General features: G+C 46.0%; 1 long non-coding RNA gene across 1 annotated transcript; it reads left to right on the top strand.

Annotated features, from left to right (window-relative positions):
• The first annotated feature begins 6,383 nt into the window (after positions 1-6,383).
• Positions 6,384-8,542, top strand: LOC119175598 (uncharacterized). Its single transcript, XR_005110323.2, has 2 exons — positions 6,384-6,917; positions 7,040-8,542. It is a non-coding gene; the product is annotated as an uncharacterized LOC119175598 (long non-coding RNA).
• The last annotated feature ends 6,377 nt before the right edge of the window (positions 8,543-14,919 follow it).

Genomic DNA, 14,919 nt, shown 5'->3' with positions numbered 1-14,919 from the left:
CCTTGCTTAACATATATGTATTTTCTAGTTTCGTTTCTTCACACTGTGCTTTTTTTCTTACTGAAGATACCGTAACAACTTAATGTTGTATGTATTGTTACTTCTCCCGTTAACATCATGTATGGGAGTCCCCCTGACAGTTTCTAACTTTAGGGCTCATTGTGTGTATTACCAATCTTATACGCACTTCACTGTAAACTTACATCGTTGTTGAAATGGACCAAGTCTGTCAGAGTATCTATCAATGATAACAAGACTATCTGCATCCTATTCGCCAACGGCGTGGTCGGTATGACTTGGGCCCGTTTCTCTGTGCGCTTACCCGGTGCTCCAAGGCCTGTCGAGTCAAAAGATTCAGTACGCTAGTGAGTGTCGTCTTCGATATCAGGCTGTCCTTTTGCCACGCAGAGCTCTTGCGTGATGGTGAACACTTGCGGCTCGAGTGGCAGCCTGTTAGGCAATGCTTAGGTAATCGATCCTACCAAAACACATGGTTTTATTATACCGCCAGGTGGTGCTTCCAGCGCTGACCTACGCTTGTCCTATATGGTGGGGAGAGTACCATATAAATTGTAGGCTTCCCGCACGCAAGGTATTCATACAGTGCCTAACACTGTTAGCTATACCAGGTGCGTATCTTACATCTATTATGACAGCACTCCATCTATCGGCGCCGCCGATAGATATGGAGCCCGAGCGCCTCAACGGTGAGTTCCCACTTTTTGCGCTATGGCAATACGTGGCCTTCGGCTCTCTTCGTTTCTGGCCTGACTGCGTGGCATTACCGCAAAAGGATGTCGTTGAACACACCTCCTTACAGGTAGTCCTCAACTTCCAACAACTAAACGGACAGCAGACACTAACTGCACTGCGACACGCTCGGTGCATATTTTTACGGTTGAGTCGTACACAACCCGTGCGTCGGGAGCAGCTTACGTCGCATTTCACGTGAGGTCCTCTATAATCCACGTCGGCCGCTTTCGACTTAAACGAGCGACATCATCCTATGCGGCTGAGGTTTTGGGGTTCCTCGAAGCATTAAAACATGCGCTAGGTCTCGGTATAAATTTCCGATATCACTGTATACGGACTGCCTGTCCTTGTTACAGACAATCGCTTCGCCGAGCGACACAGAACCTCACGTCCTACAAATTAGGAAAATCCTTATCAATAGTAAAAAAAACAACCGCGTCAACCTCTATTATATTCCTGGCCACACCGGGATTTTCGACAACGAGGTTGGTGACTTCATAGCGTGCTTTCCGTATAGGTCTTACCCGTGATATTCCCATACCCTGTCGCGTAGTGTGGCAACAGCTTCGACGCGAACTCCTCCCGAGGTGAACGACACGTCGACGAACAGAATACAGACACACAGAGCTGTACCGTTGGGTACAGGACCTCTGTGACATACCATCTTTCTTCTCGCCATCACACACGCTTGTGACAATACTAACCGGATACGGACGCTTCCCCCACCATTTTCATTAAATTGGCAGACTCTTGTCGTTGTCCATGCGGTGCATACTGTAGGGACATGTCTCGTGTTGTGCGCGTGTGTCCTATTACCTTGCCTTTTACAGACAGCATTGAGCCAAAGGCTGACTACCAAGCAGCACGATACACGGAGATTCTACAGTCTGCGTGCAATCGTGCGTTACAACTTCGCGCAACGCTCGCCATCATCGATGCAGAGCCAAACTACACAAGATTAACACAAATATACATACGTCGGCTCGCATAGCGGGAAACACCTAGTGGCCATTACGGTGGGGCCTCGGAGCCCCGGTGTGCCCTGCCGTGCAACCTCCTCTTTGCGCAACACGTGTGTGGGCGGGGCGTTGGTGTTGGCCTGCTGTGTTTCTCCACTCCCAGTAACTCAGGTGGTTTCTTCCTGCCCCCACGACAACAAGGTTTACAGCCACCAATCGACTAAAAGACTGTGTCAACTGGACAAACCGGCATCACACCGACGCCTATTCATGAGCGATACTACCGTAACAGTGCCCATGTCAAGAGCTTGACAATCATCTACAATGTTTTGCACTTTGCCTTTTCTTGATCTTTTCCTCTTTACTCTATCTGTTTCCTTCTTCCACCCTTTTGCTTACTGATTAGACATGTCAATGCCACAAACGTGTATGCTTCATAATTAATTAAAAAACAGCTCCACAATCCTCTGTGCTCGTCGAGCCTGCACCTTAGGACACGATATTGCCTTACCGTGTCCACAATTTCATTCTTCTATTGGCTTTTCTATAAAATTGCGCTTTGGGTTGAGTTTAAAACTCCTTTTAATTAATTTTTAGTCGGCTTTTAACTTGGTATGCTTCGGCAGGAGCAGGTTTTCCCATGCCTTCAATTTTTTTTATTCTAACATTGGAATGAAGTTTACTGGGATTTACTCGAATGAGGTCTTCATCGTGAATTCAGGCCTTGGGGAAGTTTGCTGCAGCGCAAACAGCTTCTAACAGTTGAAAGTAGGTAATCTAGGAGAGTAGGAGTCTTCCTTGGGGTGGCCTATGCACTTGAGGGCATCGCTGGGCAAGCAAAGCTGCATAGAAGCCACCGTGTTGAGGGCCAGTCGCCGCCCACGTTGGCGTGGTGTCGATCGGTCGCCACGATATTATCATTCATGCCATTTGAGGTTTTATGGAACGAAGATTGTGTGTCGTGGGTGTTGGAATTCGGGGGGATGGTGGTCCCTGCTGATGTACGGGCTTTACGGCTCATGTTCACTTGCGTAAGCCATTCTCTGGCTTCAAATTCATTCGGGGTAATTTTTGTGCCCGAGATGATCACCTTCATAGCACACCGGCCATACGCAAGTGCGCGACGCCCAGTGAAGCGAGCGGTAAGGCCGCGTCAAGAAATACCGGGAACAACACGGCGCGTCAACTAAAAGCCAATTTTGAAGCGGCTGGGAATGTCGGCTGCCGGAGGCAGCGAGAAAGGAGACGTGAAGCTGGTTTAGAGTTGCAGGGCAAGAAGTGGGAGCTGGCCGTCCTGACGCGCGTGCACACCGAGTAGTTACCGCATACGGTGCAGCAGTTGGGAAGGTCGTTGTCAGGCTTCACTAGCCGCAGGCGTGGCGCGATGAAAAACTTGTCGAAAAAGACTGGAAATGGATCGACTTACGTCGAAGTAGGCTTGCGGAGATTCCCGGAGACGTCAGGAATAAACTGGTATTGGTGCGAATTCGCTAAGGTGAAAATTTTCGGATTGATTGATATGTGAGATTTAACGTCCCAAAACCACCATATATGATTATGAGAGACGCCGTAGTGGAGGACTCCTGTAATTTTGACCACCTGGAGTTCTTTAACGTGCACCAAAATCTGAGCACAGGGGCCTACAACATTTCCGCCTTTATCGGAAATGCAGCCACCGCAGCCGGGATTAGATCCCGCGACATTCGGGTCAGCAGCCGAGTACCTTAGCCACTAGACCACGGCAGCGGGGCGAGAATTTTCGGGGATGCACGTGAAAACGTATAGGGAGCCTGTGTAGAGCACGACTTACTGGGGCTGCCGAGACAGTGGCGCCCCCCTCACACCCGGAAATCTCGTTCTGATTTGGCCCCTTTCGCGCCACCGTGGACTTTCAGAGAAGTTACTCCCACGCTATTCAGGTCCCTACCGCATCTTACGCCAAGTAACTGACGTCACTTACAAAATCTCCGCTATGAACCCCGCTATCATTCACCCTCACACAGACATAGTAAATGTAACGCGACTCAAGCCTGAACGCTCCAAAGCCTCCTGATTAGCGCCGGGTCGGTGCTCCAGTTGCCGGCGAATTCATGTAACGGGCGGACGAGAACGACGAAGAGGACAGGCAGAAAGATGTCGTGGTCTGTCTCTACGAACGAACTGGACGCCATCTTGTCCACCCCGAGTTCATTCTGTAATTAGTCCAGTAATGTTATTTGCCCTGTAACAACACACACACGCACACACACACACACACACACACACACACACATATATATATATATATATATATATATATATATATATATATATATATATATAAATTATGACACCACCAATAAATAATGCCAAGAAAAGTATACGGGATGTTATAAGGCGGAATTGTAGCGTGAATCTGAAGAAAAGTTGGCGAAAACATGACTTGCCGTGGGCAGAAACCGCGAAAGTTCCTGCCTATGGCAAACTCTCATTTCCCCCACTTTTCTTTCGTCAGAGTCATATTAAAATTCGGTATATTACCTTAACCTATACTTTCCTTTATTTTTGTTTGTTACACCTCATTAATACTGCGTCTGACACAGGGGGCGTAAAACCGGCTCTGCGATGACGGTGCCGTTCACGATGGTTTTGTTCATCCTGCAGGTGTGCGTGGAAAATTACCCGTGTCAGCTACGTTGCATTGTGGATTTGGAAAACAATTAGAGAGCTTCAACTCCTGAACTGTTCCGCGGCGATCGCGCAGCTTCAACTCCAAGACCGTTGCTGGAAAGCCAATTTGACGGTCAAACCGGAAATGAAACCTGTCTTGCCACCAATTTTGGCCACTGCGACATACTGGTCGACGAACCCGTGGTGCATGACGCGCAGATCTTCGATTGATGATTGATATGTGGGGTTTAACGTTTCAAAACCACGATATGAGTTTGAGAGACGCCGTAGTGGAGGGCTCCGGAAATTTCGGCCACCTGGGGTTCTTTAACGTACACCCAAATCTGAGCACACGGGCCTACAACATTTCCGCCTCCATCGGAAATGCAGCCGCCGCAGCCGGGATTCGATCCCGCCACCTGCGGGTCAGCAGCCGAGTACATTAGCCACTAGACCACCGCGGCGGGGCGACGCGCAACACTTCGAGCTAGAAAAACCATGGAATGGCAGTTGTTCTCTGGGGCGTCAAACTGGCCCTGCGATGGCGCTGCCGTTCACGACTTTTTAGTTCACCCTACGGGTCAGTTTACAAAATTTTCACTGTTGTTAATATGCTGTTGTATTGTCGCAGGTTCCACCCCCCCCCCCTTCTACTTTTCGCGTGTGCTTGTTCTCACTCGAATAATAAAACGTGTGTGTATCGTAGGCGTCGTCATTTTCTACTGTTGCAGTGATTTGCTTTTTAATTTTTTCTTATTGCTGGTATGCGGTGACGTTGAGGTGAATCCTGCCCCGGAAAATGCTCTACTAAGGGAACCTCTGAGCGGACAAAAGGAAATAAAAAACAAGTTATCATTGATAGAAAACCATCAAGCTGCGAGGCAGGAGGCCATGGTTGACTTAAAAATTGCTTGAGTACCCTTGAAGCAACGATATATAAATTTGAGAAATTTATTTGGTAGTCTAAACCAGCTGCAGGTAGCTGGTTTAGACGGCCACACACTTATAGAGCAAAACTGGGCTGGGATTGAAGCTCTGGCTGCAAATGTTGACGATATCGAGAACAGGAGCGGATGTAATCACCTGGTCTTCTATGACGTCGAAGATAATGATTAACTTCAGAAGGCTATGAAATGTGAAGGCAGAGTGACAGAATTGTGCAAAATCCAAGAGCACATCGACTAAGGCAGTTTCACCCAAATAAAAAACGCCCACAAATCGGCAAATTTACCAGCTACAAAGAAAAGCAAACTATTTGAAATAAGGCAAAAAATTTCAAGGGTACAGACATTAGCGTCTCGGAAGACTTCTCGGAAGCTGTGCGTATGAGAAAAAAAGTCACAGCTTTGCCGCAAAGGTGAAGCAATGAAAGCGACAAGCGACAGCAACACATTGGAGGATCACGCGCAGAAAGGCAAGCAAATTGAAACATTCCCCGCGTTTCTCGCACAAAAATGACGAATGAAACGTACTCGCAGGTACAGGTGAATGCGAGTAAGCGTCTCAGATGTTACTTCGCCGTGTCTAAATATCACGCCCTTTTCGCGAAAGGAGGCTGTGCAACGATTGCAGCGAACTTTGTGTGCCCGGTAACTGCAACGAAATTGTTCCGACGAAACCCAAAGGCTAGCCACGACGTACGATTTTCCCAACTGCAAGATGAGGGCTTGCGATCGAGCGTACTCACAATTGTTCTTTACGCGGGCCAAAGTACGCGTGAGAGGTGAGAGCCGCCGCGCACCCACTGGGCCATCTTGCTGATAATGCTGAAAACACAATCCCCCCCCCTCCCCGAGATGGCCGCCGACAGCGGTAAGGGGTTCATATGAATAGCTCGCCATTTGAACAGCGTGGTGCCCACATGCAGAAACACGCTTATCTGCATGTGGGCACTACGGACATCCTGAAGACGAGTTCTTCAAGATCACTGGATTCGTTAAGGGAGGCCTTGAAGCGAATGAGGCAGAAGCGCCCGAACATCAAAACACTGCATCTTAGTCTGCCACACGGGTGGCGGCGGCGGCGGTGAAAGGACGTTCGCCTAATCAGCTCTTTTTGCTTACCCAGACTACCTGAAAACGGTTGCCGTGGCTACGGAATCACATCTTGACGTCACTGAGCCTGCGGAAGTGTTTACGTGTTTCCGGCGTCGACATCGTACCTGGACACACGGGTGGCGGCGGCGGCGGTGAAAGGACGTTCGCCTAATCAGCTCTTTTTGCTTACCCAGACTACCTGAAAACGGTTGCCGTGGCTACGGAATCACATCTTGACGTCACTGAGCCTGCGGAAGTGTTTACGTGTTTCCGGCGTCGACATCGTACCTGGACACACGGGTGGCGGCGGCGGCGGTGAAAGGACGTTCGCCTAATCAGCTCTTTTTGCTTACCCAGACTACCTGAAAACGGTTGCCGTGGCTACGGAATCACATCTTGACGTCACTGAGCCTGCGGAAGTGTTTACGTGTTTCCGGCGTCGACATCGTACCTGGACACACGGGTGGCGGCGGCGGCGGTGAAAGGACGTTCGCCTAATCAGCTCTTTTTGCTTACCCAGGTTGGTGTCCTGCATTTCGGCGGCCGGTGCTTTAGGGTTCCTGCCTTGTTGGAATCGTTGCGCTGGAGCCATTTATCAAAGCGGCGCTCCTTTACAACGTTCAAATTTCCTCCATTTATTAGACTACCTGAAAACGGTTGCCGTGGCTACGGAATCACATCTTGACGTCACTGAGCCTGCGGAAGTGTTTACGTGTTTCCGGCGTCGACATCGTACCTGGACACACGGGTGGCGGCGGCGGCGGTGAAAGGACGTTCGCCTAATCAGCTCTTTTTGCTTACCCAGGTTGGTAAATTCGCTTATTTCTCAATACCGCCTTACCGCTACCGCCGTTGCCACCGTGTTTCAGTGCTTTGCTGAGTTCTCTGTGCATAATGTGCCTTTTTCCTAATTGAATGCTCCCGAATTGAGTGCGAACTGAGTGCTACTGTGAATGCCTGGACAACGTACCATGACAAGCACGTGCCAGTCTTGTGATGAGCCCCTCCCCTGTGATGGGCGTGTCCTGAAGTGCAACGAATGTGAGTCCTCTTACCATGTTGGCAGTTGTTCTGGCTGGTCGGAGACGACATTTAAGACTAAAGGAGAGAGCGGTCGCAGGGCATGGCGATGTGCTGCTTGCCGTTCATCTAAAGCGAAAAGTGGGGAGAAAACTAGCATGGACTCTGAGTTAACCATTTGCCTGGCAGATATAACTAGGAGGCTTGATGCTTTAGCAGGGCTGCCGGCTCAGGTTGGTGAGATTAAGGTCTCAATCCAGCTGTTGTCACAAAAGTACGATGACATCTTGAACTGTCAAGCTAAGCAGGAAAAGGACATTAGTAGCTTAAACAGACGCGTTGGGAAATTAGAGGCGGACTGCACCTCAAGTGATATTCAACAACTGAAAGCTACGGTGAATGATCTCGAGTTTCGTAGTCGGAGACTAAACATAGAAGTTCACGGCATCCGGGTTACGCCAGACGAGAATTTGCTGTGTAAGTTGAATGATGTGGCCAAGATTGCTAACCTGCCAGAGCTGACTGGGAATGACATCGCCGCTATCCACAGACTTCCGGCAAAGCCAAACAAAACACCCGGAATTATAGTTCGATTTGCCCAGCAATCAATTCGTGATAAGTGGCTAGGAAGGCGGAAAGCCCTAAGAGATGCTTCGAATGTTTCGATCACTGAAAACATGACCCAGCAAAACAGAGAGCTGCTGCGCAACGCAAAAGACTGGGCACAGAACAATGGCTATCGTTTTTCATGGCACTGCAACGGCAAGATTCTCGTTAGGAAAAGAGAGGGTGATAGCGCGGTTGTCATTCGTCGTTTGGGTGACCTTGATAAGCTGTGATACTGTTACCCCGCATTGCATTGTTACTTCCTGATATTCTTTTGATACTCGTCTTAACATGTTTCCCTTAACCGCACCTATAGACCTTATTAATCTTAAAAACTTGTATGACACTTGTTGTGAAAAAAGCCTCAGTTGCGTTCATTTCAACCTTAGATCGGGAAGGAATAAACAGGATGAGCTCGAATATTTTTTTAGTGAAGCACAAGTAAATTTTGACGTTGTGATGTTTTCGGAAACGTGGTTTGCTTCGGAAGATGATGTATTTACGTTTCCAACTTATAAATCATACTACATGAACCGCACAGGCAAAAGGGGTGGTGGCGCAGCTATGCTAATCTCAAGTAAAATAGACTGTGAATTGATGTCTGAATTCTCCTGCATTTCCCCTCTATATGAAATACTCACTGTTAGATGTGGTACATCAGTGTTTTGTGTATGTTACCGCCCTCCATCAAATAATGTCCGTTTGTTTTTTTCTTTTTTAGACTCACTGTTAGAATTTGTGAGTGAAAAAACGATGCCTTGATTTTAGGTGGTGACCTCAACATCAACATGTTAGCTGAGAGCAGTGTTAAATTAGAACTTGAATCAATGTTAAGCTCGCATTATTGTCAAAATGTTATAACGGCTCCTACGCGAATCACTTCACAGTCATCAACACTCTTAGATCTTTTTATAACAAACTTTGATACTTCCCTTGTTACGGCTGGCACTTTGATTCACAATATTAGTGACCACATGCCTATATTTATGTTTGTTAACCAACTCAATAACGTACCCAAACAAGTGCGTGCAGAATTTTCCTATAGACTTATAAATCCTGAAACACTAACCCTCTTTAGAGAGCGCTTAGGCAGAACCGACTGGAGCAATGTGTTCGCAGCGAGTGCCGCCAATTTGGCATACGATTTATTTATGAACAAGTTCACCGAAATATACCTTCAATGTTTTCCCCTAAAGTCATTTAAAACATTTAAAAAAAGTCGGAAACCTTGGGTAAATAAAGAATGCCTTAAGCTTATAAGAAAGCGGGACCAATTGTTCAAGGCATTTATTGTGAGTAAGTCCCCTGAAGCCCTCAAAGCATTTAAAAAGCACCGAAACTTTGTCACCAAACGCCTTCGTGATGAAAAGAAACTATATTATTCGAACCTGTTTAACTCAACGCAAGGGCGTACAGAAAACGTTTGGAAGGCAATTAACAGTACGCTTAATAATCCACCGGAGGAATTAACCAAAATTGTGAAAGATGGTACAGAAATTCAAGGGCCTGATTTAGCTGATGCATTTAACGACTTCTTTTTGTCAGTTGGCGGCCCTACAACCAGTAGTACTTCTTTAAAATATATGAATATTCGAAATAACCAAACAATATTTCTAGAGCCAATTTCAGAGAGTGAATTAGTAGCGACATTTTTGACACTCAGTAATAGCAAAGCCACTGACGCGGACAATATTCAGATGAAACCTGTTAAGTATGTTATTGACATACTAGCACCCTGTCTTGCCTACATTTTTAACATATGTTTGTCCACAGGACATTTCCCGCGAAACATGCAGATAGCAAAAGTGACAGTTATCTATAAAAAGGGTCCCAGAAATGACATGTCCAACTACCGCCCTATATCGATTCTACCTGTATTCTCTAAGGGTCTGGAAAAAATAATTTTGAAACGTTTGAACTCTTTTACTGACAAGTTCAACTTGATTACTTCAGCGCAGTATGGCTTCCGGAAAAATAAATCTACTGAGCTCGCGCTACTGGCACAAAAAGAATACATTCTAGAGAATTTTGAATCCCGAAATATGGTACTCGGTCTTTTTCTTGATTTCTCAAAAGCCTTTGACCTCATTAATCATAAAATTCTCCTACGAAAGTTGGACCATTACGGTATAAGAGGCGTTGCACACAAATTAATCACCTCATACTTGCAACACCGAACTCAATTCGTCGTAATTCAAGGCAAACATTCCGCAACAAAATCCATTAAAACAGGCGTCCCGCAGGGAAGCATTTTGGGACCGTTTCTCTTTATACTTTACGTTAATGAGATAGTTCGTATTGATGAATCTGCCCATTACATTATATATGCTGACGACACAAGTTTGTTTTTTTCAAGCAGATGTAGCAGCGATCTAGGTAGCCGAGCGAATAACGCACTGTCTAAAATTAACACATGGGCCCAAGAAAACTCTCTAAAACTAAACATAAAAAAAACAAAAGCTGTTTTATTTCACCCCCGCCACACACAAGTTCAGTTTCCCATCATTTCGTTAAATAATTTAGAAATTGAAGTCGTCAAAAGTTTTAAATCATTAGGCGTGTATTTTTCACAAAACATGACATGGGATGATCACGTGAACCAAATTATTACTAAACTATCTCGTATAATCGGCGTCATGCGCCGTCATTGCTACTATTTTCCTGTTTCTGTAAACATGCTCATATATAACTCGTTGTTTTCTTCATTATTGAATTATGCCTTTCTTGTATGGTCCACAACGACAACTGTAAACGTTTGCAAACTTACCATCTTGCAAAAGAAAGCTTTGCGTCTTGCCTCTAAATTACCACATCGCAGCCACACAGCAGAATTGTTTAAAAAACACTACATCATTCAGGTTGCATCAATATATGATTATAAACTAAGCCGTTTATATAAGTTCGGTTTATTGAAAAATAATGATACGATTGCTAGAATAGCCAGGTTAGAGAAAAATTTTCCTGCTTATAATGTACGTCAACCTGAAGTGTGGCACATATCAAAATGTAGAACGAAATACGGAAATCAAATGTTAAAGTTTCAACTGCCTACACTTCTAAACCGCATAATTAGGGAACATAACATTGATATATCTAGCATATCACCAAAAAAATTGCGATTAGTGTTTATATAATAATGTGATCTAGCGACTACCTCGGTGATCTTTCATTGTAATCTTTCATTGTTTCTTTTTTTAGTGCACATTGTGAAACACTTTTATTTTGGTCGTCCTTAGCCGCACGTCTTTCTGTGCTACCCTGTGTACTAGGGGGTCAGGGCTTCTCAAGCTGTTCTCACAGCTTTTACCTGCCCTCCTCGTAACATGTATTTTGTTGTTGCGGAATAAATTTCAATTCAATTCAATTCAATTCACTACCTCGCGCACCCAATCGCCGACGGCGGGACTCGAACTGGCGATCAATGAATCGGTTTAATATGGAGGTGCAGCGATTCAGCAGAGAGGCCCGCCGTCTCTGCCACTACGGGTTGTTGGGAGCAGGCGTCTATTACGTCGAACATGGTTTCTCAACACTCCCGCTGCGCCGCTTCCTGGCTGCTAACGGCTTACATGCAAGCTTCGAGGGAGTCGCGCTGCTGGCGCAGCACACGAGGGTGCAGCTGCGATGGACGTCGGCGGCATGGAGATCGGTGGCAATCGCTTGCACGGACAACTCCAGTGCCAAGCCCCCTCAACAACAAGGAGCCGAGCAACACACAGAGCCATCCAGGGCACCAGCAGTGACGATGTCGCCACTACCACCAGCAAGGCCAGCGAGCCAGCGAGTCCCACCAGTGAGTCAGAGATCGGTGGCAACGGCTTGCACGGCAAACTCCAGTGCCAAACCCACTCAACAACAGGGAGCCGAGGGACACAAGGAGCCATCCAGGGTCCCAGCAGTGATGACGCCGCCACTCCCACAAGCGAGGCATTACAACACCAGGCGGACGAATGCGGTGAAGACCAAGGCGGCGGCTTCCAAATGACACGGGGAAACAAAAGGTACGGGCAGTCTTAAACACGCATGGTCTACTCATTTCTATCGATTAGAAAAATCATTGAAAAGCGGGTGCAATACGAAAAACACGCGGAAAAACTAACCAAATATCTACCTCACGAAATTGCACCTAAGGGCCTCCGCCTATCCTGCAACCCCTCAATGTCTACACTAAGTGAAGCAGAAAGGGGGAAGTGGGGAAAAATATTACTAGAAGCGTCCTTGCAACTGACTCGGGTCATTGCGGACCATAGTGAGCGTAAGGCCGCCGAATACAGTGTCAAGGAGGCCACGCAGCAATTGGTATCTGATCTCGGAGAGCATGAGGCAAGAGAACTGGAAAGATATGAACTAAAAAAGAGAGGTGAAATTACAGTAGTAAAAGATAGAAAATTCAAGCGGGACTGCAGTAGCTCCACTGCTCTGCAACAGGAAAAAAGGAATGAGGCCGTACAAGCACGCCAGGGACCACCCGTACCACAACCTAACTTTGAGGAGAAAAATGAGAACTCCAAACTACAGTGCAATTCTAATCAAAACATCGTTACTCTCGAATATGACGCTGACACTCCCGTGCCACGTGATAGCCAAGAGCAGCCGAAAACTTATGAGAAAAATGTCCTCAATCTGTCAAACACAACACTCACACTCGCTCAGCTTCAACTTTTGTCGAATTGCTTAACCTTTGTCCATCATCCGGTAGATTCAATGAATTTGAACTGTACCAAGACCTCGATAACTTTGCGCGTAATCTCCGCCTCCGTGAATACTTTCATGATCACAAGGACTGTACGGACAAGAATAGAGTGATTGGTGGTGACAAATCATGGTGTCCGGGTGAGCGAGAGGGACAAACACCTCGATATGTATATATCAGCAGTTCAAAACGATATTATCAGAGCGTATGAAAAAAATCGGCCATTTTGAAACAACATATCAAAGTCAGAACGAAGGGCACTCGATGAACTACAAAAAAAAACACTGAAAAAACTATCGAACCGGCTGATAAAGGGGGCTACATAGTAATTCTAAACACGTCAGACTACTTAAAGGAAGGGGAACGACAGCTATCAGAAACAAAATTCTACAAAGAACTTCCAACTGACCCGACTCCCGAATTTGAAAGGGAGAAAAAAGTAACCCTAAACAATCTCCGCCGGGACGAAAAAATTACCGGCAAAATGTTAAAAGCAATGTTACCGGTCAATGCTGTTCCCGGTCGATTCTATTTGCTCCCCAAAATACACAAGGCAGGTAATCCGGGACGTCCGATAGTATCCAGTAACAGCACATCAACAGAAAATATATCAGAATTCATCAATTCCTTAATAAAAAACATCCCCCGAATTTTTTCTTATTACCTAAAGGCCACAAACCACTTCATCTGCGAAACTTCAAGTCTCGACATCCCAGGTGGCAGTTTTCTGGTGACCATGGACGTCTGCTCACTGTACACCAACATACCCCACCATGATGGAATAGCGGCTATGGCTTCTAAATATGTAAAATCTGACTCATCAACTAGTGTAAGTGGTGAGGTACTGTTTACACTTCTTGACCTTGTACTAAATTATAACCAATTTGAGTTCAAAGGCAAACATTTCCTTCAGGTAAGTGGCACTGCAATGGGCACGAAAATGGCCCAAAACTTCGCGAGCACCTTTATGGCTTCACTTGAAATCCCATTTATTGAAGGACGCACCTTGAAACCTTTCTACTACAGAAGATACTTAGACGATATTTTTATGATATGAAACCATGATGAGGGAAGTCTTTTCCGCTTCATAGAGGATTTTAACAAATGCCACCCGTCAATAAAATTCACGCACAAACTTTCCAAAACTAGTATTAACTTTTTGGACGTCACTGTCACGGTCGACAATGACCGCTTGTCAACAAACCTTTACAAAAAGCCTACAGACCGTCAAATGTACCTACATTTCAACAGCAGCCACCCAAAGCATTGCAAAACAGGTATTCCATATTCTCAGGCCTACCGGTACCGAAGAATAGGCACCGATATGCGGGAATTCGACAGACACGCGGAACACCTAAAGCATTCTTTATTGAAACAAAATTATCCGGAAGACATTATTGACGATGCCATACTACGTGCTCGCAATGTGAACAGGAATGATATTATTAAGGGACCAAACAGATTATCTAAAACGACTTCCCAAACGAACCTTGTACTAACTTACTCCTCATCAGCGCCACGAATCAACAACATACTGTCCCGCCATTTCAACATAATCAGGCAAAGCAAACGACTAACTTCTATCTTCGCGAAGCCACCTCGCGTGGTGTACCGCCGGGATAAACATCTGAAGGACATTCTTGTCAGAACAAAAACAACCACCCCCAAATTTCAATTAGGGTGCCATCCCTGCGTAAAAGCTCGATGCAAGGTATGCCCACAGATGTTCACAACACGTGAATCCAAAGCGAACTTCTCGGATATCAAAGCCTGCATAACTGAAAGCCTTAATTGTGACTCCAAGTAACGTAATACACATGCTACATTGCAACATCTGCGGACAAGAATATATCGGCCAAACAGACACGCCATTTCGGCTGCGGTTCAATAATCACCGGTACCACGCCACTTCACTGCAGAAGCTACCTTTATCTAGACATCTGCGCCTGCCAAACCACAGTTTTGAAAATATCAGCGTAACTCTTTTGCAGTCCGGTTTCTCAAATAAACGCGAGCGCGAACAGGGTGAGGCATATTTTATTTTCAAATTTCGAACATTAGTAGCCGGCATCAACGAGGACCCCGGTAAACTCAACTGCCTCCGATAAGTAAGCCAGGAGGAAATTGGTGACAAAGATTGATAGCTGGAGACCATGCTTTTCTCTGACTGACTCGCACGTGTACACTGTCCATTCTTTTTTCT

The sequence above is a fragment of the Rhipicephalus microplus genome, chromosome 7, assembly GCF_043290135.1.
Source record: "Rhipicephalus microplus isolate Deutch F79 chromosome 7, USDA_Rmic, whole genome shotgun sequence".
Classification (NCBI taxonomy): Eukaryota; Metazoa; Arthropoda; class Arachnida; order Ixodida; family Ixodidae; genus Rhipicephalus; species Rhipicephalus microplus.
This window is presented reverse-complemented; position numbering and strand designations above follow the sequence as displayed.